This window comes from Dreissena polymorpha, chromosome 8 (assembly GCF_020536995.1).
Source record: "Dreissena polymorpha isolate Duluth1 chromosome 8, UMN_Dpol_1.0, whole genome shotgun sequence".
Taxonomy (NCBI): Eukaryota; Metazoa; Mollusca; class Bivalvia; order Myida; family Dreissenidae; genus Dreissena; species Dreissena polymorpha.
In genome coordinates, this window is record NC_068362.1 from 38,736,599 (window position 1) to 38,759,626 (window position 23,028).

A 23,028-nucleotide genomic window follows, 5' to 3' on the forward strand; every position below is an offset into this window, starting at 1 on the left:
ATGAATATGTTGAACATGTAATACCTGAATTGCGTTTGAGACTATGAATTGAGTACCACGGAACGCAACATTATCACGAGAAAATGCAATACACAATTTCAAATCCAGTTTTTAAAACAGTTTGCTACGTCGTTCGTCGATGAAATGCGTGCGATTAGTGTCGCGAAAGTCATAGGTTCTTGTCTTAAATTACAAGAAGCATCTTGGAAGCGATGGTGAATACAAGAACCTGTTTATAACTGATGTATTTAACTCCTCTCACTTACGCTCATTGGGTAAGCTACTGATTGAGTCATATATAATACGGCAGATATAACCACTACATGTGAGAAAGACACTTAACATTACTTCATCGGTAACCTTTATGATCTTTTCCACATTGGATGTGATGTTGATCTCGAAAAGTTGGGACTCGTGCTGGTTGATAGGACCATAATGATATTGCGTCAAATCTCCACCAGCATTCATCTCTCCATATTCGTTTTGTTTATTACCATGCTGTTGGGAGAGAGAGAGAGAGTGAGAGGGAGAGACAGAGACAGAGAGAGAGAGAGACAGAGAGACAGACAGAGAGAGACAGACAGAAAGAGACAGACAGAGAGAGACAGACACACACATAGAGAGAAACAGAGAGACACACAGAGAGCGAGAGACAGAGAGACAAACAGAGATAGAGAGAGAGAGAGAGAGAGAGAGAGAGAGAGAGAGAGAGAGAGAGAGAGAGGAGAGAGAGAGAGAGAGAGAGAGAGAGAGAGAGAGAGAGAGAGAGAGAGAGAGAGAGAGGGAGAGAGAGAGAGAGAGAGAGAGAGAGAGAGAGAGAGAGAGAGAGAGAGAGAGAGAGAGAGAGAGACAGAGAGACAGAGAGACAGAGGGAGACAGAGAGAGACAGAGAGAGACAGAGAGACAGAGGGACAGAGAAAGCCAGAGACAGACAAAAATTTAAAACTGATATTTTTCCGATATAACGTTATATATATGTATATGGGGTGAAACAAAAGCACCGTTTTAAGTGCATTAATCATAAATTTGCTGGCGTTTCAGCTAAAAGGCAAACAGTTTCAAATGTATGGATATAAGAGAACACCAGCGATAGAAGAACACGGAATAAAGAAATGTACACATGCACCTGTACAAATTAATGGCGATAATCCGAATCACATCTTTACTTGCTTCAAACATCATTTGTTTGTTTTTTTTACAAATAATCGACGTGAGCCATTTTCTAGCCATCGCCTTTTATCAGTTGCTGCGTTTCGCAGCTTCTCTTTCCTTTGTAAATCATGTTACATCAACCATCGATCGATGAAGCATACAGGTTCAAGGGGTCATTGAATTATCGAAAATATGTATATACATCGTTTTCTACATTGTGTGCCTTCCTATTGGATTATTGCTCAATTTATTAACTTATTTTCGCTGACACCAAATACTGTACGCGTTTGGGTTCTATTCGCGTTGATCGAGCGTTCACGAGTGCTGACAATTTTGCAGTAGATTTGCGCTTGAAACAGGTATGGGCCAACGAAAGAAGAAATTGATTAAACTATGGTTAACATGATCATTCAATCGAGTCTTCTGTCAATATAAGTAATAAACTCTAAAAAAACTAATTAATTTCCCAACCTGAATACAGACGGCAGCCATTTTGTTGCGTTTTTGCAACAATTAACGCTCTATTGATTTCGGAGAGCACTGAGAGGTACCGGACGAGATACTTAAACTCACTCCAAAAATATGAATGACGCGAAAAGCAATTAAATTTCAATAAGCATGTTTTCATTGCTATACACTCGTAAAAGGCGATAGGAAAAGATTGCATGTGGTGAAAATCTATACTTGCGAGTAAATTACCACGAATCCCCTTGTTTATAAGGGGCAATCAAACACATCTACTCTTTTGTATTGATGGAATGTAGGACCTTTGTACCGAGTGATTTGCCCTTTGATGCGCGTTCAAGCGCGGGGTAAACAATTTATCAGTGAGCCATCAATATACTACTATTTTGTTTATGATGAACATCATATAATTCTTAAATCTTAAATGAAAAAAACAACATTTTGACATAAACACGTATAGAACAATAATATAATGTTAACAACTAAATGATTTACTGTTATCGAGTAGATGATTTATTTTCTTTCGGAGAACAGCTTATGATGACGTAAACGAAAAAAAGATTAGGAAGCTAACGAAAGCAATTTTAAAGCATAGTATTAACCCAAGTTGTTTGAAAGGGAACACTTAAAACACTTGTATCGGAGAGAACTTGCTTATTTTGAGCTCCGGCAAACAACCACCTTTTTAATTTTCCGTGCAGTTTTCATCATTTTGTTTCTTTTCTAATTGGATATAAGTCTTATTCATGCAGAAATTAATTGAATGCAAGTCACTGTTAGAGTGACCAGGTGCCAAAATATTAGGAAAAAAATAAATATTCCTCCGTAAATTTATGTTGTTCATCCAAAACTAAAAAAATAGTTCTCGCAATTATCGATATTGTGTTAATTCAGTTCTCGCAATAGCGATTTGTTGGTTTAATTTCAATCAGACAAACGTTTTGTTAAATATTCAAGTGCTTGTTGATTTTTTATCTCAATTAATATTAATATCTTTTCGTTCAAAAAGCGACTCGTTCCCACACACATGTAATGTGCTCAAGTTTCAGAGCTCTATAAATAAAATATTGATATACGAAATACTATGGAGTATTTATAGACATTGCGTCACCGTATGAAAGAATAAACTACTGCCTATTATTGAGTTGGAATAAAAGCATTAGTTAACATAAATTACAATGAGCTAAACAAGGTTATATATATACGATTTCACAAACGCGCCCCTTAAATACAACTTGAAAATACACTCTGTATCATCAATATTCGTGTTTTTGTTTGCTAAATTGGAGTTGCTTTAGAAAAGGAATCACATGTGAACATAATAATTCCATTCTGTTTAAACTTGTTTAAATAGGATTGGCGGATTAAGGCACTTTTAAAGTCGTTTTTTTACACAATTCAGGCGTTTCGTTTAGTAATTTTCTAACACTAAATTGTTGAAATTAAACTAGAAAATGCTAACAAAAGCACATTGAACTTAACTTCATTTACTTAATTGTTGGGCCGATCGGATCTTTGCTTTTTAAAACATTGTTCAAAATGATTCCAAAGTGGCAGATTTAAGCACTGCACAAGTATTCGTGTTTAGCATGTTGACTCTTGGAATCTCTAGGCATTGTGGATTATAAATTAATTGACTTTTCAGTTTTACAAGGTTAAAGTCAAAGTAATTATAGATAAAGAGGAAAAAGCAACCACTAGTTCTAACCGACACCCAGAGTCTACAAGACTGTGTGTTAGACGGTTAAGGTTACAGATTGTTATATAATTACTGGTTAAAACTCAGGCATTTACTTTTTCACACAAAGTTATTCATAAATGAGAAAAAAACATTATTTTTGCATTTGAATTGCTGGATCAGATCATCATCGGGTAATCTAATGTTGTCTTCTTAAAAGGGAAACAATGTGTTTCACTCAGATTCAGGGAATCTTTATTTTATACAGTAAAAATTAGAGGTAGCAGAAATTTCAATGTAATATTTTTTTCATGCAGAGGAAGATCTATTTCACTTTCACTAAACTAGACATTTAATTATATATTGTCATTATAGCCCCGCTTAACAAGTTTTAAGAGGCGTTATACTGGTTTTATACGTTGATCATCGTACATGCCTGATGTGATTACATTTGACCTGGGAAAAGCTCGCAAACTATTACATTTTCAATTTGAAAGTTCATGGTAGATATGCATATAGCATTGATTGGATGTGCAGTGCATAAAAGCCATAACGCTTGCTTTAGTTTTCACTTTTAATTACTCTTTTAAAAAAAATTAAAAAAAAAAAATTCGATGGAATTTTGAAACAATAATAGGTATGACTATCAACTTAAAACTTCAAAGGGCAGCAAACATTGGAACTGCAGATTATTCATGGTGTATCTGGAGTACTATACGAACTATAAACTGTAATGGTAGATAAGTCTCACGTGCGGGAAGTTCAGTGAAAGAAACATATCTAATGAACATTACCATACTTTGAGAGTTGTGTCATTATTGACTGTTATATTTAAAGTGAGCATATTTCTATATGAATAATCAACATGAATTTTCAATTGTTGATACATCTCATTGAAGGGAAAATTCTGTGCAAAAGAGCGACAACTCATGATTCCATAGTTTTGTGTTGGCTGTCCTGTGTTATTATTAACCTTTACATTTTAGTGTACGAAAAAATATTTTAGACCATATGTCATTCGGGCCTTCAGCCTCAGACACAAACAGATTTTCATAGGCTCAAACGTTATTTTGCGAACTGTTTACGTTTAGTTTAATTCGTGAGCAAAGATTGCAACACATAAAACACAAGACCATCAGAATTATTGACATCCTTTATGTCGGAATACTTGTTCTTCAACTAAACCAAATTGTTAAATTATAACTCTAATGTATTTTATGTTTGTGACATTTATTTAACATCAACAAGAACTGAAAAAATGGCATTTTTTCCGAAATATATAATTCCATCTGTTGAGCTTATATTTATGCATTATTTTCTAAAAACTAAATTTTCTAAATATACAAAACATATTGTGTTAATGGTCTATTAAGTTTTAAGCCCCAATATGTCATGCTGTTGGCTGCAAGTACTTCAAAACATTTGATAAACATAGTTTGCAGAATTGTATTATCATGTTTCTTATTCTTTTACAGACTATTGAAAGTGTTAACACGGAACAAAAAAAATCAGATATGTTTTCCACACACATACTTTGTTTTTCATATAAAGTACATTATGTCATGATATTGTAGTAAATTATCAACTAAAAATGTTACTTATTCGATATAACTCTACATAGCGATGTTAATATTTCCCCAATAAAAAACACAATAGTTACTTTAGACTGCTGTTTAATACCGGAGCAAGTATTTCATAGGTGCTTTGTTTTCTTGAGGATACCAGTCGACGAAGTTTGTATAATTCATTTACTTGGAAATTTCAAACATAATAATCAATTAAATTATGGCATTTGACACATTCTATATTAGTTTTGAAAACCATCAACTGCCGCCGATCTGCATTTATATAATCAACTAATAAGCTCGATCGAATTTCGCATTATCACGGGAAACACAATGCCAGAACGACAATTCTCTTGCTGCCAGCTACTACTTCTAACGCAGTCGTTTAAATTAGTTTATAATCATACAGGACGCTTTTTAATGGTAACGTTGACAGTCGATTTGGTTTACAATACATGTAAACAATAAGAAAATCAAACCGCTAAATCCAACATTGTTTGATTCAACCCATTCATGCCTAGCGTCCTGAAAAAAGGACATTGCAAACAGCGTAAACCCAGATGATACGCCGCATGATGCGGCGTCTCATCTGGGTCTACGCTGTTTGCTTAAAGGAATTTCTGTAAGAATTGTTCTAAATATAGAAAACAATATACAAGACATCCCTAATTTTGGAAATAAATTGATCCAATTTACAAGGATGGGAGAGTCCACTGGGCATAAATGGGTTAAATATGCAACATCACGATTATTGTAAATGTGTGCCAGCGCAGCAGTAATACTCTCATTTTGTCGATGGAAGCGTTATGTTTTTAATATCCTATTACCAGGTGAAAATCGATAGTATAACAACGATCGAAAAACCGTCAGCTCTATACTATCGCTTTTTTAGATCACACTCGGTTTTTTTCCAAAAAATAGGAAATTCAGTTTTTGTCAACTACTGAAGAACAAAATCGTCACAAAATGCGTTATTTGATAATTATCAATGGAAAAGGGGAGGAAATAATAGGATAAATAGAATATTATGTGAGCCTCGCGCTACCATGATAAACTTTATCTCTATCAAAAACTCACATAATATTTTCTTTTGATTTAGAATAACATATAACGTGCGTTACGTGTATTTACATTCACATCAGATATGCAATGCCAGTGTAATATTTATTTTTCTCTTATTAAACACTGCAGAAATTTAAATCATAAATGACACTTTTAACTGTTTTATGAGACAGTCAACAAAACACATTATTTCAAATGTGAAAACCTGCACTTAGTAATTTAACTAAATAAATATGCAATAAAACGGTCGGCTCTTGGAATAGAACAATTGTGTCATATGAACAAAATATGAACTATAGCTTTTGATCAGCCATGAAGCCAATTAAACAGCAGTAGCAACTTATTATGCATAAAATACGCCAGAGTTCATGTGCTTCCAAAACTAGTTATTGAGTTACATAACTTATGCCAAATTAAAAAAGTGCGAAAAATTTTCACGTTGCTTGCTCTGGCATATTTGTTTCATATACATGCTTTTGTCGCTGCGTACTAATTGTCCTAATTGTGCGGTCCGCCTTTAATGGACAGAAAAATACTTGCAAACGCGGGTTCCTTTGCTTTTGCGTCTTATAGACCCCCTCGTAGCAGTTGTTAAAGAAAGCTATTGTGTCCATAAACAATTACAAAGACGAAACATCGTTTCAACAATTTAACAATTTTACAAAAGCTTGTTGATTGTGCTAAATAAATGACATGCTAAATTTTGTCAAGCGTTATCAATTGTTTCAATAATATAACATGAACATTGAATAGGCACAACGTATCTCATGAACAAACCGTTCGCGTCGATTTTCACGCATTTTCAAGTTTAATTTCCTGTATTCATACGAATATTTCATGGTGGAGATGGACAAATAGAAAGCTTCCTGTCAAATATTTGTATTCTGCTAGGCAACAACGGAGGTTATTTGTCTCAACAATTGTTTAAAGGGATCTTTTCACGCTTTGGTAAATTGACAAAATTGAAAAAAGTTGTTTCAGATTCGTAAGTTTTCGTTTTAGTTATGATATTTGTGAGGAAACAGTAATACTGAACATTAACCATGCCCTAATATAGCCATTATATGCATCTTTTGATGATTTTAAAACCTAAAAATTATAAAGCGTTGCAACGCGAAACGATTGAATAATTTGGAGAGTTCTGTTTTTGTCGTTAAATTTTGTGAAACTACAAAGATTGCTTATATAAGGTATAAAATACGTCACGAATGTATACTCGGCGGAATAGCTCAGTAGGCTAGAGCGTTTTTACTTCAGGACTCTGGCAGGACTCCAGGGGTCACTGGTTCGAAACCTGCTCCGGGCAATGTTCTTTTCCTTTTTTAAATTTTTTTCTTGATTTTTTACTGGAGCTTTTACGATCCAATGTTTACATTTATCAATATAAAGCATTTAATGAATAAGTTAAAAAATGCCAAAATCTGTGAAAAGGCCCCTTTAAATTGAATGAATCCATACATGATAAATGGGGTGACTGCGAACGTCAAAACAATCGCAGATCACAGGTGCGTTTTCCGAGAATGCTTGTGTTTTTTCGAATATTTATGGATATAAAACAAGGTCAAACATCACTTGACAAATTGAACATGAACTTCGCGATTCGTATCAGTCAGCACAGTGCACTTGTTTTTAACCAATTTATGCCCAGTGGACTCTCCCATCCTTGTAAATTGGATCAATTTATTTCCAAAATTAGGGATGTCTAGTATATTTTTTTCTATATTTAGAACAATTCTTACAGAAATTCCTTTAAGCAAACAGCGTAGACCCAGATGAGACGCCGCATCATGCGGCGTCTCATCTGGGTTTACGCTGTTTGCAATGTCCTTTTTTCAGGACGCTAGGCATGAATGGGTTAATTACGTAATTTGTTATGTCTCTAAAACATCTAAATATTACTGACAATCAACAGTTATAGACTAAATCCAAGAAACGTCGCTTTTGTTCATGGATTTGTAATAATTGACATGTGATTGAAAGCTGTTAAACGTATTTACACGTATTTGTTTCCTTGCATACGTATATCGGTAATTAAAAAAAAACTTTGTATTCTCTTGGTGATTTTACATAAATTGAACCGAAAGTTGTTTGTTAAAGGATGTAAATGCTCTTTATTATTTTACATGAACGAATTTTCAATGAGCTTATTCTTTTATTTTTTTGTTAACTCTGCTCATTAAAGAATGTTTTTTCCGTTGTATGTTTTTCTCAATCAACGTTGCTTTTTTACTGTTTCTTTGCGAATGTATGTGAATCGCGCCATGAGAAAACCAGCATTATTGACAAATGTTTCAATTTTTACTTTTTTGCATTTTCGGTATGTACGTTCTTTTTCGGTTCGAAATATGTATAAAACGTCAATCTTTTCTTCCTATAGCCTATAATTCTTTCCATTAGTGTGAACCTATGTAACGCTGAGACGAGCGTCATTACGACGTAATTTTGACGTCATGTCGTACGGAGTTTTTTTTCTAATTCACTTCGGATATCTTTATTTTTTGTAATGTCCGTAATCATTTATTGATAATTTTCAATGTTTTAGTTTTTGATATCGATGACGTTAATGGGTTACTGTTTGGTTATGCCATATATTGTGTTGATATAAATTTATGATTGTTTTCACACAATTGAATACCGTTAAATATATGTTGTTGTTTTTTCAATTTAAATAATCGCCTACTCATTCTATCTTTTTGTGATACAAACAAACGTGCAGAATACATCATATATTTACCATTACTTGTTGAATGAAACACTTACGAAACAATACAAATGCCACATGCTGTCTAACACGGAAAGCCTTCGCGACACCGAGCTGACAATATAGAGCGCACTTTGTCACGCAAGTAGGCGCGTGCTGCAGATAATCCAGCTGCAAGTATCGGCACTGGGCGGTCGGTGTTCGTGAAGCGAAAACATTCGTTCTTCAGCAAACAAAAGGAGTAGTCTTCACCGTCGCCACATGTCTTCACCATGACTACGCCGGGGGTTGCAGACGAAATTCGGAAGTTCAGACATTTCCTATGTAGCGGAAGTACACATTATATTTGTGGTAGTTTGTCCAAATGAAATAAGTGTAAATAAATATTTGCGTACATTTAACTTCTTTTATTATTTAATAGCTGCTAAATAATATATGCCAGGTAGCGCATTGAAGTGTTCGTCTATGAACGACATCCAGTAACGCCAGCTCCACGCAGTCTAAGTAAACATTTCTTTCCTGTAAAAATATGAACATGAATTAATTATCAATACCAATTACCGCTTTGGTTTTCGGGTTTTCACTGGCGTTTTAACTAAGCATGCAAAATATGGGAATATTCTATTACATTATTACTTAAATTTATAGGCTTACAATAAATATAGTTGTAATTGATTTAACAACCTTGCGCGCGTCAGTGATGTGGTTCTCCATTGCGCTCAGTGCGTGTAACTTCTTTTCTTCTGCTACAGCGCCGACAATGTACTTGAGAAGTCGCTCGCACGTGCCACAAACGTCCTCTCTCGGTTTGGCAATTCAAATGTGCGGAAGATGCTTTTGAAAAATGAGATTTTAAGGCGCCGTACACATGCAATTTTAGTTTTGTAGCGCTTGAGGCAAACGATTGGAATGTTGTCGCTTCCCCTTGGTGCTGCTGTGTATGGCAGACCGATTTTTTTCGGACGTGTTCATGATAAGCTGAACAACACGATTCCTATCATCAAAGCATAGTGCGTGATTAGTTCTTCGACCTCTGTTTCCGTGCGTTCTGGGCGTACAACCACCTTGAGTTACTGTCGGTATGAGTTCACACTGAACAGCTGGTTTTACGTCAAAAATCTGTTGAAACGTCGCCGTACACACTAAAACACCATTAATTGTAACGTGTCTATGTACGCGGGAGCGTTTCTTTCCTATCTTCGTGCTAGAAGACGTATCTGTTCAATTGGTTAAAAGTACCACAAGAAAAATTTCCTTTTCATCATTGGTCTTCTCGCTCATTTCTAATATGGACTGATATGCCGAACAGCTAGTGAGAAGTTCTTTTCGCAATATACACATCCACATCCCTTCATAAAATAATCTACAGCTAACATATCAGGGTCACACTCACCAAGCTCATGGAAGCCAGCGCTGTTAACGTTGTGTGAATGGCTTTCATTTGGTGGAAGTGATGGGCGATCTGTATTATCGTCTTCGTCGTCACTATCGCTGTCATCACTGCCACCAATAACTTAATTCACCATTGACCGCACACGACCCTGATCGATGTCGTCGTAGCTGCTGGTATCTGTGTCGCTATCATCACTCGCCTCCAATGTTTGTGAACAAGCTTGTGTTGTCGCCGGTGTGCGACCAAAGTTTTCTAAGATAACACTTTCCAAATCCTTAAGTACTATATTAATACACGCTAATACATTAACAACGTTTATTTTCAATCAACATTAAAGTGCAAATTTAATGATACATTTTTCTTTCAAATGCACATGCCAACAAAAAATATAGGATCTGCCGAGATTCGACCCATTGCCTAGATCAATAAAATTCAGATGGGACCTCCACTATACCCGCTGAGTTATTAAGTCTACCAATTGACGTGTATTGTACAATTTAACCCTTTGCATGCTGGGAAATTTGTCGTCTGCTAAAATGTCGTCTGCTGATATTATAAAATTAGCATTTTCTTTATTTTTTTTTCAAAGAATGCTATCAGAATAGCAAACAGTTTGGATCCTGATGAGACGCCACGTTCTGTGGCGTCTCATCTGGATCCAAACTGTTTGCAAAGGCCTTTAAAATTCGATTCCCGCACTGAAAGGGTTAATAAATATATACGGTATTTTGAAATAATTTCGTTTAAATATCCACACAAAAACTAAATAACCATAAGCAAAAACAGATGTTAGATCTATTATTATATCAATTATTGCTACTTTCAGTAGTTTAGTTTCTATAATTCTGAATTCATTAACGGCGGATGTTTTCCCATTCCCAAATAGGGGCCTTATCCAGTTGGAGTACTATACACGTGGTTGCATATTTTAGTACTTCAACTTTTCACAAAAATAAAAAGAAAATATTGATGCATACTTATTTAAATAGCAGGGAACACGTTCGTTTTTTCAGATTGTATGTGTGTATGATAAATGTGATGCAGGTGGGGTACCAGCATGTGTTCGGGTACCAGCATGTGTTCAAATACGGGTACCAACATGTGTTCAAATACGGGTACTAGCATGTGTTCAAATACGGGTACCAGCATGTGTTCACATACATTTAAAACAATTAAGCAGCCTGTCTTATTGGATATCAATGTTTTTAATAAATTGTAAACAATTAATTAACAATAATATTTGTGTATACGTATTGATAGCGCAGAAGTATCATAGCGTAGTGGGTGAATGATTTTAAATAATTGTATATAACATGTAGTAAATAATCTAACAACAATGCCACATTATAGTTGATATATTTGGCCGTTGTCTGAGGCATTAAAATTATATAAGTGTTGCAATTGTGTGTTAGGCATAACATTAAATGTACATCACGATTTTTATTATAATGTATATATAATCGAGCATATTTTGACGATATGCTTTAAGCATTATGTGACTAAATAACAAGTTCGTTTAACGCTAAGGAAAGCTATCTGGTGAAAAAAGTATTGCACAACTTGAACATCTTCAATATAAGGGATATTTCCGTAAGTATCCCTTTAAAAAGCGTTGGGATATTGTATTGATCTCCGCTTTCTGTCCGTCCGTCCGGCCAATATCTCATCCTACACTATTAGCACTAGAACCTTGAAACTTACACCCATAGTAGCTATGAGCATATGTGCGACGGTGACGGCAACGGAATTTTGATCTAACCCCTGGGTCAAAAGTTATGGGTAAATAAATGGGTAAAATTGGTAAAAAAACTCATTTTACTAACAACATGCGACGCTTATGACAACACGTTTTGACCCAGGGCTCAGATCAAAACTCAAAATAGTGCACCGTAGCACATATGCTCATACCTACCATGTGTGTAAGTTTCAAGGTTCTAGTGCTAATAGTGTAGGAGAAGGTAGTGGAGAACCACGCCCACCCAAAACTTTAATATGGGTAAAAAAAAACCTCATTTTACTAACAACATGCGACGCACATGATAATAACTTTTGACCAAGAGGTCAGATCCAAATTCCAAATAGTGCACCGTCGCACATATGCTCATAGCTACCATGTGTGTAAGTGTCAATGTTCTAGTGCTAAAAGTGTAGGAGGAGATAGTGGACAACCACGCCCACTCAAAATTTTGTTTTACCATATCTTCTTCATTTATTCACCAATTGACTTAAAATTAATACTGAACATCTCTTATGACAACACGGTCTATCTCGACCATCCATGTCCACATTACCCACCTCAGGACCATTGATAAAGGTAAAGGTAGCTTTGTTCCCGCCCTCTTTCAAATTTATCGAGCGGTCCACGGGTATTACTTTCCCGTACCCCCAATTTTTTTTCCTACCCAAATTTTTTTTCGTACCCACATGTTTTTTTCGTACCCAAATATTTTTGGTATCTTAATTTTATTTCGTACCCAAATTTGTTCGTACCCAAATTTTTTTTTTCGTGCCCAATTTTTTTTTCGTACCCAAATTTTTATTCGTACGCAATTTTTTTCCGTATGCAATTTTTGTTTCGAACCCAATTTTTGTTTTGGCATTTTATTTCGTACCTAAAATGTTCGTACCCAAACTTTTGTTTTAACATAACTTCTTCATTTATTCACCAATTGACTGCAAATTAATACTGAACATTTCCACTACCCACTACCCACCCCGGGGCCCCACCAACATAGGCCTTGCCCACCCAAAATTGCCTTTTAATATAACATCTATGCGGCGTGTGGATACGCGTCAGCCTCTGCCGCAACTATTCTAGTTAGACTTATGCTTGGAGTTACCAGCACGTGATAAACAAGTTTTGTTCGTAGAGATGATGGTCGATTCTTTCAGCGAAATTTAGTGGAAACAAAATGTTTAATCATTCGGCTACTTTATACGTTATTATTATATTGTTCTATGACTTGATATCCATCCTATCTTTCATTTGAATATTCGAAAAAGTAAACACTCATTTCTCAACCGGCACAGAACACTATTAAAATTTGCCTGAAACATAACTACCGCGTACGTCCTTAAAATGCTTCATTGGTTGCATCGTAGTTTTGATATATAACAACGAAAAATCCAACACAAAGTTTTATTGACTATAATTCAGCAATTTAAAAGTGAAGCACTAGTAAAAACATGTAAGTGCAGTGACCGAAAAGGAAAATATGTGCAATTTTGATTACGCAGAAACACACATACGTTATTAAAGAACAAAGACACATGTCCCATAGTCAATAATGTAACAATAATTTCTACTTGCACATAACTATTATACAACAGCCCATTACAGATACAATATCAGACTAGTCCAAGCCAACACAATCGGAGCAATCAAACTTTCATATGTTCTTAACTGAAATACTGATATGTTTTGTGGAGCGTACTTTATTTGAAACCTTTTTGTATCCATTTAGAAGTTTATATTTTTACAGGTATACCTTACAATATACAAGTATAGATAACGTGATAACAATACCTTTGAATACATGTTTAATACACTAATGCTATTTTCATCGCGAGTTATATGCTCATTTTCTTAAACAATATTGCTTGACAAAAAGCAGATGTACAGCTTATTTACTACCAGGTTCCAAGTTATTCCTGGCGTTATTTAAATAAACATTCTACTATTCTAACAATTCCAATGTACAATTCGTGAATATTGGTATAATTTGGAGTTAAGTTAGATGTTTCTTCAATTATAATTATTTAAGATATGTTTCAATGGCACTGCGTGTGATGAAAGATAATAGCAATGTACTTAAGGGAAGTATGTTGTGTTGTTATACCTAAGAAAAATAACTGTTCAAGAAATTTTTATTTATCATAAAGTTACATGTCAGTTTTAAAAACCAATCCCAAGCACAAAAACGGAAAATAGTGCTACTTTTCCTTTCACGTTGGGTGAATCATCCTGAAACCTTTTACAACTAAGGATGCTTTGTTAACAAAAAGAGAATACACAGTGTTCATGCTGTTATTTGAAATACAATTAAATTCCCGATTGTTAAATTGAAAACGCGTTTACAAATCACAATACATATTATTTAGTTACCAACAGCAAAATTTGTGCAAAACATAACTTAAAAAAGAAGGCACGTCTTCAATACCAGTGTATATAATCATGATCATTTATTTCATGCGTTCCGGTGATTTGAAGGGAAATATAATAAAGGGTTAACTGGTAATTCACTGTTTTGAAAAATGAAAACTTATTAAACTTATTAAAATATTGATACTGTTCCATGTTTACCCTTTTATAATGAAAACAAACAGTTAAAAGGATTTAATAATTCTAACATGTGTTAGCCATGGTAGATTATCTATTTGTATTATCTTGTGACCAAACAATATAAATGTTAACCCATTTATGCCTAGTGGACTCTCCCATCCTTCTAAGTTGGATCAATTTATTTCCAAAATTAGGGATAGTATATTTAGTATATTTATTTCTATATTTAGAACAATTCTTACAGAAATTCCCTTAAGCAAACAGCGTAGACCCAGATGAGACGCCGCATCATCTGGGTTTACGCTGTTTGCAGTGTCCTTTTTTCAAGACGCTAGGCATGAATGGGTTAATAAAGCTGATCACTCGTGAATTAAACTCGATAATCTACCGAAATTATCCATAAACAGGTAAGTATCACTTGTATTCTCATACACAAAACAGCAAGCATCACTTGTATTCTCATACACTTCACTCCAAGTATAACTTGTGTTCTCATAAACAAAAAAGCAAGTATCACGTGTATTTTCATACACTTAACATCAAGTATCACTTGTATGCTCATACACTTAACAGCAAGTATCACTTGTATTCTCATACACTTAACAGCAAGTATCACTTGTATTCTCATACACTTAACATCAAGTATCACTTGTATTCTCATGTCCAAAACAGCAAATATCACTTGTATTCTCATACACTTAACAGCAAGTATCACTTGTATTCTCATACACTTAACAGCAAGTATCACTTGTATTCTCATACACTTAACAGCAAGTATCACTTGTATTCTCATACACTTAACAGCAAGTATCACTTGTATTCTAATACACTTAACAGCAAGTATCACTTGTATTCTAATACACTTAACAGCAAGTATCACTTGTATTCTCATGTCAAAAACAGCAAGTATCACTTGTATTCTCATACACTTAACAGCAAGTATCACTTGTACTCTCATACACTTAACAGCAAGTATCACTTGTATTCTCATACACTTAACAGCAAGTATCACTTGTATTCTAATACACTTAACAGCAAGTATCACTTGTATTCTCATGTCAAAAACAGCAAGTATCACTTGTATTCTCATACACTTAACAGCAAGTATCACTTGTATTCTCATACACTTAACAGCAAGTATCACTTGTATTCTCATACACTTAACAGCAAGTATCACTTGTATTCTAATACACTTAACAGCAAGTATCACTTGTATTCTCATACACTTAACATCAAGTATCACTTGTATTCTCATACACTTAACAGCAAGTATCACTTGTATTCTCATACACTTAACAGCAAGTATCACTTGTATTCTCATACACTTAACATCAAGTATCACTTGTATTCTCATGTCTAAAACAACAAGTATCACTTGTATTCTAATACACTTAACAGCAAGTATCACTTGTATTCTAATACACTTAACATCAAGTATCACTTGTATTCTCATGTCTAAAACAACAAGTATCACTTGTATTCTCATGTCAAAAAACAGCAAGTATCAGGTGAATTCTCATATACAAAACAGCAAATATCATTTGTATCCTCATATACAAAAGCGGCAAGTATCACTTGTATTCTCATATACAAAGGCAAAAAGCATAATGTGTATACTTCTATACCTCTATACAAAAGCAGAAAGTATCACTTGTATTTTCACGTACTAACGCAACAACCATCACCTGTATACTTTTATACAAAATCAGCAAGTATCACCAGTATTCTTATATGCAAAAGAAAGAAACAAGTATTACATGAGTACTTATAAGAAAGCAGTAGAATGTCAATTTCAATAAACGCGTAAGCATTAAAATATATAATAAAGTTATCTATAGCTCCCAAATAAACAAATCCGTGTCATATAAATACATCAATGAAATATATAATAACAGGAAAGTATACACAGAAATCATACCTAACCAGCTCATATTAAATTAAGACGTACACATTGGAATACGTAAGTTATACCCGACCTAACATGAAACGCTAAAAAAAGTCGTAGTATTCGTTGTAGTCGTAGTCGTAGTAGAGGTTGTAGTAGTAGTAGAAGTAGTAGCAGAAGAAGCAGAAGTAGTTGTAGTAGTAGTAGTAGTAGTAGTTGTTGTTGTTGTTGTAGTAGTAGTAGTAGTAGTAGTAGTAGTAGTAGTAGTAGTAGTAGTAGTAGTAGTAGTAGAAGTAGTAGTAGTAGTAGTAGTGTAGTAGTAGTAGTAGTAGTAGTAGTAGTAGTAGTAGTAGTAGTAGTAGTAGTTGTTGTTGTTGTTGTTGTAGTAGTAATAGTAGTAGAAGTAGTAGACGTAGACGTAGTAGTAGTAGACGTAGTAGTAGACGTAGACGTTGTAGTAGTAGACGTAGTAGTAGTAGTAGTAGTAGTAGTAGTAGTAGTAGCAGTAGTAATAGTAGTAGTAGTAGTAGTAGTAGTAGTAGTAGTAGTAGTAGTAGAAGTAGTAGTAGTAGTAGTAGTAGTAGTAGTAGTAGTAGTAGTAGTAGTAGTAGTAGTAGTAGTAGTAGAAGTAGTAGAAGTAGTAGTAGTAGTAGTAGCAGTAGTAGTAGTAGTAGTAGTAGTAGTAGTAGTAGTAGTAGTAGTAGTAGTAGTAGTAGTAGTAGTAGTAGTAGTAGTAGTAGTAGTAGTAGTAGTAGTAGTAGTGGTAGTAGTAGTTGTAGTAGCAGTAGTAGAAGTAGTAGTAGTAGTAGTAGTAGTAGTAGTAGTAGTTGTAGTAGTAGTAGTAGTAGTAGTAGTAGTAGTAGTAGTAGTAGTAGTAGTAGTAGTAGTAGTAGTAGTAGTAGTAGTAGTAGTAGTAGTAGTAGTAGTAGTAGTAGTAGTATTACTACTACTACTACTACTAATAGTAGTAGTAGTAGTAGTAGTAGTAGTAGTAGTAGTAGTAGTAGTAGTAGTAGTAGTAGTAGTAGTAGTAGTAGTAGTAGTAGCATTAGTAGTAGTAGTAGTAGTAGTAGTCGTAGAAGTAGTAGTAATAGTAGTAGTAGTAGTAGTAGTAGTAGTAGTAGTAGTAGTAAAAGTAGAAGTAGTTTAAGTGGCAGAATTAATAGAAGTAGTATGGCTATTGTTTGTATACTTAAAAAACAAATTAAATGAATATGTTGCCTGGCGCGATTTCATATTTATTCCTACATACAGAAAAGTATTTTAGATGTGGAATCATTCAGTATCAATTCTGAGCAATGCAAGTTTAAGTACTAAACACATTTGTATGGTTGGATTAATTAACAATAATATATATTAAAGAGAATTATTGTATTTCCGAATATAAAAGAGTCGGCATTCGATTTTGATATTTAATGCGAAAACTTTTGTATCAATCAAGTGTTTATAATTGGCATTTCCATCCTTCTCGTTTGGAGGTTTAAATGTGTACGTTTGAGTAAATAGTAAATGATATTCGCTTTTCATTATTATGGAAACAATTTGGTAGGCAAATGTTTTTCCATGTTTGCTTATGTTGTAATATCAATATAACAACAACAACAATATTTAAAATACCGCCTCAATAAATACGAAACTTGATCCAAACAAGTCAGTGTGCCTTTGGATAAAATGGTTCTACTAATACAAAGCAGTTTTATTGGAAACATTGGCATGTGTTCAAAAATTGTTCTCGTTTGATGAATACGGGAGTGATATTCAATCTAAACGATTCATATTTCTATTCGTATTCACATACGACATGATACGAGTAATAGCAATCGTTATTGTGCCATTTCCACCCGTGTCCAAGATACATTGAAGTGCACAGTCGGTCGTAGCCGGCAGGCTGTCCCGGGGCCCAGTACGCGTAGTTCACCGTTGTTCCAGAATGTTCCGCCAGAAATGCATGAGTAAAAGTTGGATCAATGATTCCCATAAAGGTAAGCGAAACATCTGTCAACAAATAAGTATTTAAATAGACCAGAAACACGACAGGAAAGAGACATGGAATATCGTGAGCAATATTTAAATGACATCACAAAAATAAAGTAACGGTCAATTGAGAATAACGGCCAATTGCAAACAACGGTCAATCTGGATTCCCCTTGATGCAAATCATTCTATTTTACACTTGAGAATAACGGTCAATTGTCCATAACGTCCATCATCCAATATTTCACTCCGAAAGACATGTTTAATCTGAAATCAACGGTAACGCGTCAGTCATTTCGAGTCGCGAAAAGAAAGAAAATAAACGAAACAGGTGCACGTAGCAATAAGAAGGTGTATTAGTAGCTATTATCGGCTGCAGTCATAACGACAAAGCATGAGAGCGTGACAAAGTTAATAGATCTTTATTGCTGATAAGTTGTTGAAAACAACACCAAGTGTTGTTTTAAGAAGGCGATAAAAGGATTGTGTAATCCCGTTAAAAACAAAATACTGACTTCATGGATAAATATATTTACATTAATTGTTAATTGTATTTTATTGTGATATAACATAACACTGTTAGAAGAGCGAATGGTTACCAAGTAAACAAAAGTATAAGTACATGTTCTTAAACCTGTTTAACCTACGACAAGAAAAGATTCATTCAAAACACATATCCCCAGTTCTAAAAATATTAGTCAGGTTGAAAGAGCATTACGTAAAACAGATCGCAGGTCACTGATTCAGAAGAAAAATATAACTTGGAACTTAACTAAAAAAGGAAAGAACTATTTATTCCAGTCAGTACTTTATCGAAAACATATCTTACGGAGATTCAGGAGATAGTCGATCTATCACGATCCGAGTCACACCTATCAGTATTTAAAGCTGTGCGCTTATCATATTTATTTTGTTATCTTGTTTACAAGTATAGTTCTTGTAATTACATGTATTTACATTTGGGATATTCCTGTGTTGTTTGCATTATTTTACTTAGTGCGGTAATTTATAGTTAATAACTGATATTAGTTGTATTTGGATTTCATTGTAATAATTAATATTATTATATGGTTAACTCTTCATCTTTATTACGTGTAATTATTATTAATATATTTTTAAATACAGATTGTTTAGTGTCATTCACGTCAATTTAATACTACATAGAAATAATTAAATACCAATAATATTATGATATTCCGTTCCGCTACTCTTTTATTTAAGGTAAACGCATTAGAACGGTAAATGCAAAGAATTGTTGTTTTAAGAATTTCAAATGCATAAAACAACTCCACGCATTGCAAAAATCACTTTTAAGATACGTATACTACTGGAAACATAGAAATTCCATATCAGACACTATAACACTATATGGACATGAAGTCATTTCTTTGCTCATGCATTAAACCCGGTTTTTCTACACCGCTCCTCTTGACGCATCCGAGGCTACAGTTTAATAATAGTTTACCGTAACAGCGGAATTAGCTTGACTTTGTAATAAAAACAATTATATGAGATACACACAAATCTCACCGATTTGCATCCTTTCAAAAATCACAAACATTTTCAACTGCATTACTTAATCAAATATTCAAATGGTACAGCGTTGTTCGACCTGCGGATAAGATGTGTTTTTTCAAAGATGTGGAGATTCGTTTGACAACAACTACCTGTTGTGCTTGAGAGGCGATCGATCAAGAAATTCTGTTCGTCTTGGCTGTCAGGTACCACCACGTGCGCACCAAACAGCTGACAGTGAACCTTAAATAAAGATTACACGATACGTATTAAAGACATTCGCAATTCATTTTGTCTACTGATATGTCCTTATACAGCTGCACACTAACGCCTCAATAGATATTTAACAAACTTGCAATTTAATGTTTGGGTCAATACATTTATTTCACACATATCGGACATTAAATAAACTGCACTTAAACGTAGACTGCACTCAAGGGGTTAATTAAAGTTTTTTGTTTATATGTGTATCACTTTATATGTCATGTGAGTGACTTAAATCTTAAACAATATTTGGACATGTGTGTATAAACGGCAATATAATGCTTTAAGCAAGAAAATGATTTAACATCGGAAATGTTTATTATTATCCTGACGTTTAAACTGGAACACCGTGATTACCCTTTTTTATCTGATTGAACAATTAATTTATATTGTTAAGTATGTTGCCGCTAAAATTATTTCATTTTTGTTAAGATACAACATTAAAATTTAAAATGTATCTAAATGGTCAAATTCATTGTCTAAAACGTATTGTATAACGCAGTTAAATGATAAACAGAAGAAAACATGAAACCTTTGCGTCGGAGTAGTTCATTGTTTTGCTGACATCCAAAAAGTATCTTGACTTTCCGTAGTGCCATTCCAAAAAGTTTTCATTCACTACAAAAGAAATGGGTTACTTTTAAATGTGTCTTTAGTTAATATATCTGAGAATATATTTCAATTGCTGGCATATAACCTATATCATTTGATACGGAAATTGGTATTTGCATTACAAACGTCATTCTTTAGAGTAAGGAGAAACTTTAAGTGACGGCCCGAAGTGTAATATTCATTTATTATTTTTCCATAATTATGCATGACAAATAATTCGCATAAACATATTAATAAAAAAATTGTATCATATGTACAGCACCGAATGTATCTATTGATTTGATTGACTTGTTCAATACTTTATTAGCTACGTTTACCAGTCGCTCTGTCTGAGCGTCGATGTATCTAAACTATTGTGAAGCATTGTCGAAGCGAAGTACAAAGAGATCATTCCAAAAATTGCAAACAACATACCCAACTGATAGAACACGTTTGTTGTTGACGCCACCAATGCTGATGACAGGTCGGTTAGTTTTCTGCATCCTATGCATGAACCGTTGACGGACGAAAAGAAAATCGCATCGCATCCATTTGTTTCGCTGCATTCAGTAGCGCATTCAATGGTGCCTGAAACGCCGACTTTAGTAAAGACGCGATAATTTACAGCACAAACTTTGTCCACATTAGAATTTCCGCTAAGAAACTTGTAATTTTTTAATCCTTTTATTTCTTTCACAGCAATTAGAAATACTGCGTACAGGTAGACTGTCAGATTCATTGCGCGAACTTTGCAATCCGATGTGTTCACGCCGAAAGTCTATGTTGATTTGAACTATATCTGCTATCTCTTTTCGAGCTCCTTATCAATGCGTTAATAATTTATTGATCACATCAATTCAGTTTTCAACGGAGCGCTAAGCTCTGTCAGCGGCAAAATGAACTTTTAGCTCACCTGCTGTTAACCGGTTTGACTTGTGACTGTTTAGACAAGTACCCGTTTCAATGATGTGCAGAATTTCAGTCCAACGTGTTTTAGCTCACCTGAGCACAACGTACTTATGATGAGCTTTGGGGATCACCTTTTGTCCGTCGTGCGTCGTCCGTCGTCAACATTTTGGCTTTGTAATACTCCAGAGGCCACATTTATCGTCTGATCTTCATGACACTTGGTCAAAAGATTTGTCCCGATGATATCTTGGTCGAGTTAGAAACTGACTAATGTTAGGTCAAAAACTAGTTCAAATTAATAAAAAGCTTGTTAACACTGAAGAAGTCATACTTATTGTTATATCTTCATGAAACTGGCCCATAACATTTGTCTTTATCATGTCTCAGTGAAAATGGTTTTGGAAGGTTAAAAAACATGGCCGCCGGTTGGTGGGGAATAACAATTAGTGCATTACTCCAATAAATTAGTGCCATTACTTCAGATTGGTTTCTTTATTTTGCAGAAATTCAATATAGTGGTACAACCAATTAAACAACAAAACTTTTACACTTGAACCTTATTTGACTTTTCATTCACTTATCCTACTCTCTATAAAACTGATGTATACATGTGCTTGCATTATTGCAGTACAATAGTGTTGATTGATGCCTTCTTGAATAGCGATGTGATGATTGTGTAACAGGATTTCAGTTCATTGGAAACTGGCCCCAATTTACTTGGCTGTCATATCAAAGACCTTTGTCTTGATGTCCGATGGACACCATTGATAAGATAGACCGCAAATGCAATTTGCAGTCATCAGTAGTTTGTGTGCGATTATAAAATATTTGTTATTTAAACAGGTTCTATTGTTGTTTCAATAGGAATAATCATTGCAAGGTGAGTTGAAACATTGTTCTTGTAGATTAGAAACAACGTTGTCCAAAATGTTAACAATTGGTTAAAAAGCGACAATAAATAGTCACATTTTTTGGTGAAATAGAAAGGTTGTTTTGGAAGAGATTTTTGCAAAATTAATCTATATATGCTTCAGTTTTTCTGTGCATTTCAATTTCAAATATTTTGACAGTTGGTGGGATATGATCAATTTTCAAATTTCGTGTGTGTGTTTACTTCTATATGTTAACTTTAAGAAAGATTAGGTGTCAGATGTTTGGTACCTAAAAAATAAGATCAATTTTGAATTTCTAATATATATTCTCATATTCATTTACTTCCTTTATAACCGAGTTTGATATATGATAATAATTCAACATATTGTGTTTAATTATAAATTAATTATAAAAAAAACTATTTAATGAACACTCAATCTATTAAAAAAACCAATAGTTGTTTTCTGTATATAATGCTTTTAGTAATCCCGTCTAACATCTTATGATGCTCGGATGATTATCTCATTATCTCAAAGCTTGACTACAATTTGAAAAAATATGTACTTCCATTTTCTTTTGCTGATTATGCTCATGATAAAATTACTGTCCTCATATCACTTTTATCCAAAAGAAACCTTTGTCGTAATGAGAAACACATGTCTATTTTAAAAGAATAACCAAACACAAAAAATTCTTATAGCGCATATATTTATATACAT

General features: G+C 34.1%; 1 protein-coding gene across 1 annotated transcript in view; it reads left to right on the forward strand.

Annotated features, from left to right (window-relative positions):
* LOC127843127 (uncharacterized) overlaps positions 1-23,028 on the forward strand; it is a 120,674-nt gene that overhangs the window by 13,579 nt on the left and 84,067 nt on the right. The window lies entirely within an intron of this gene.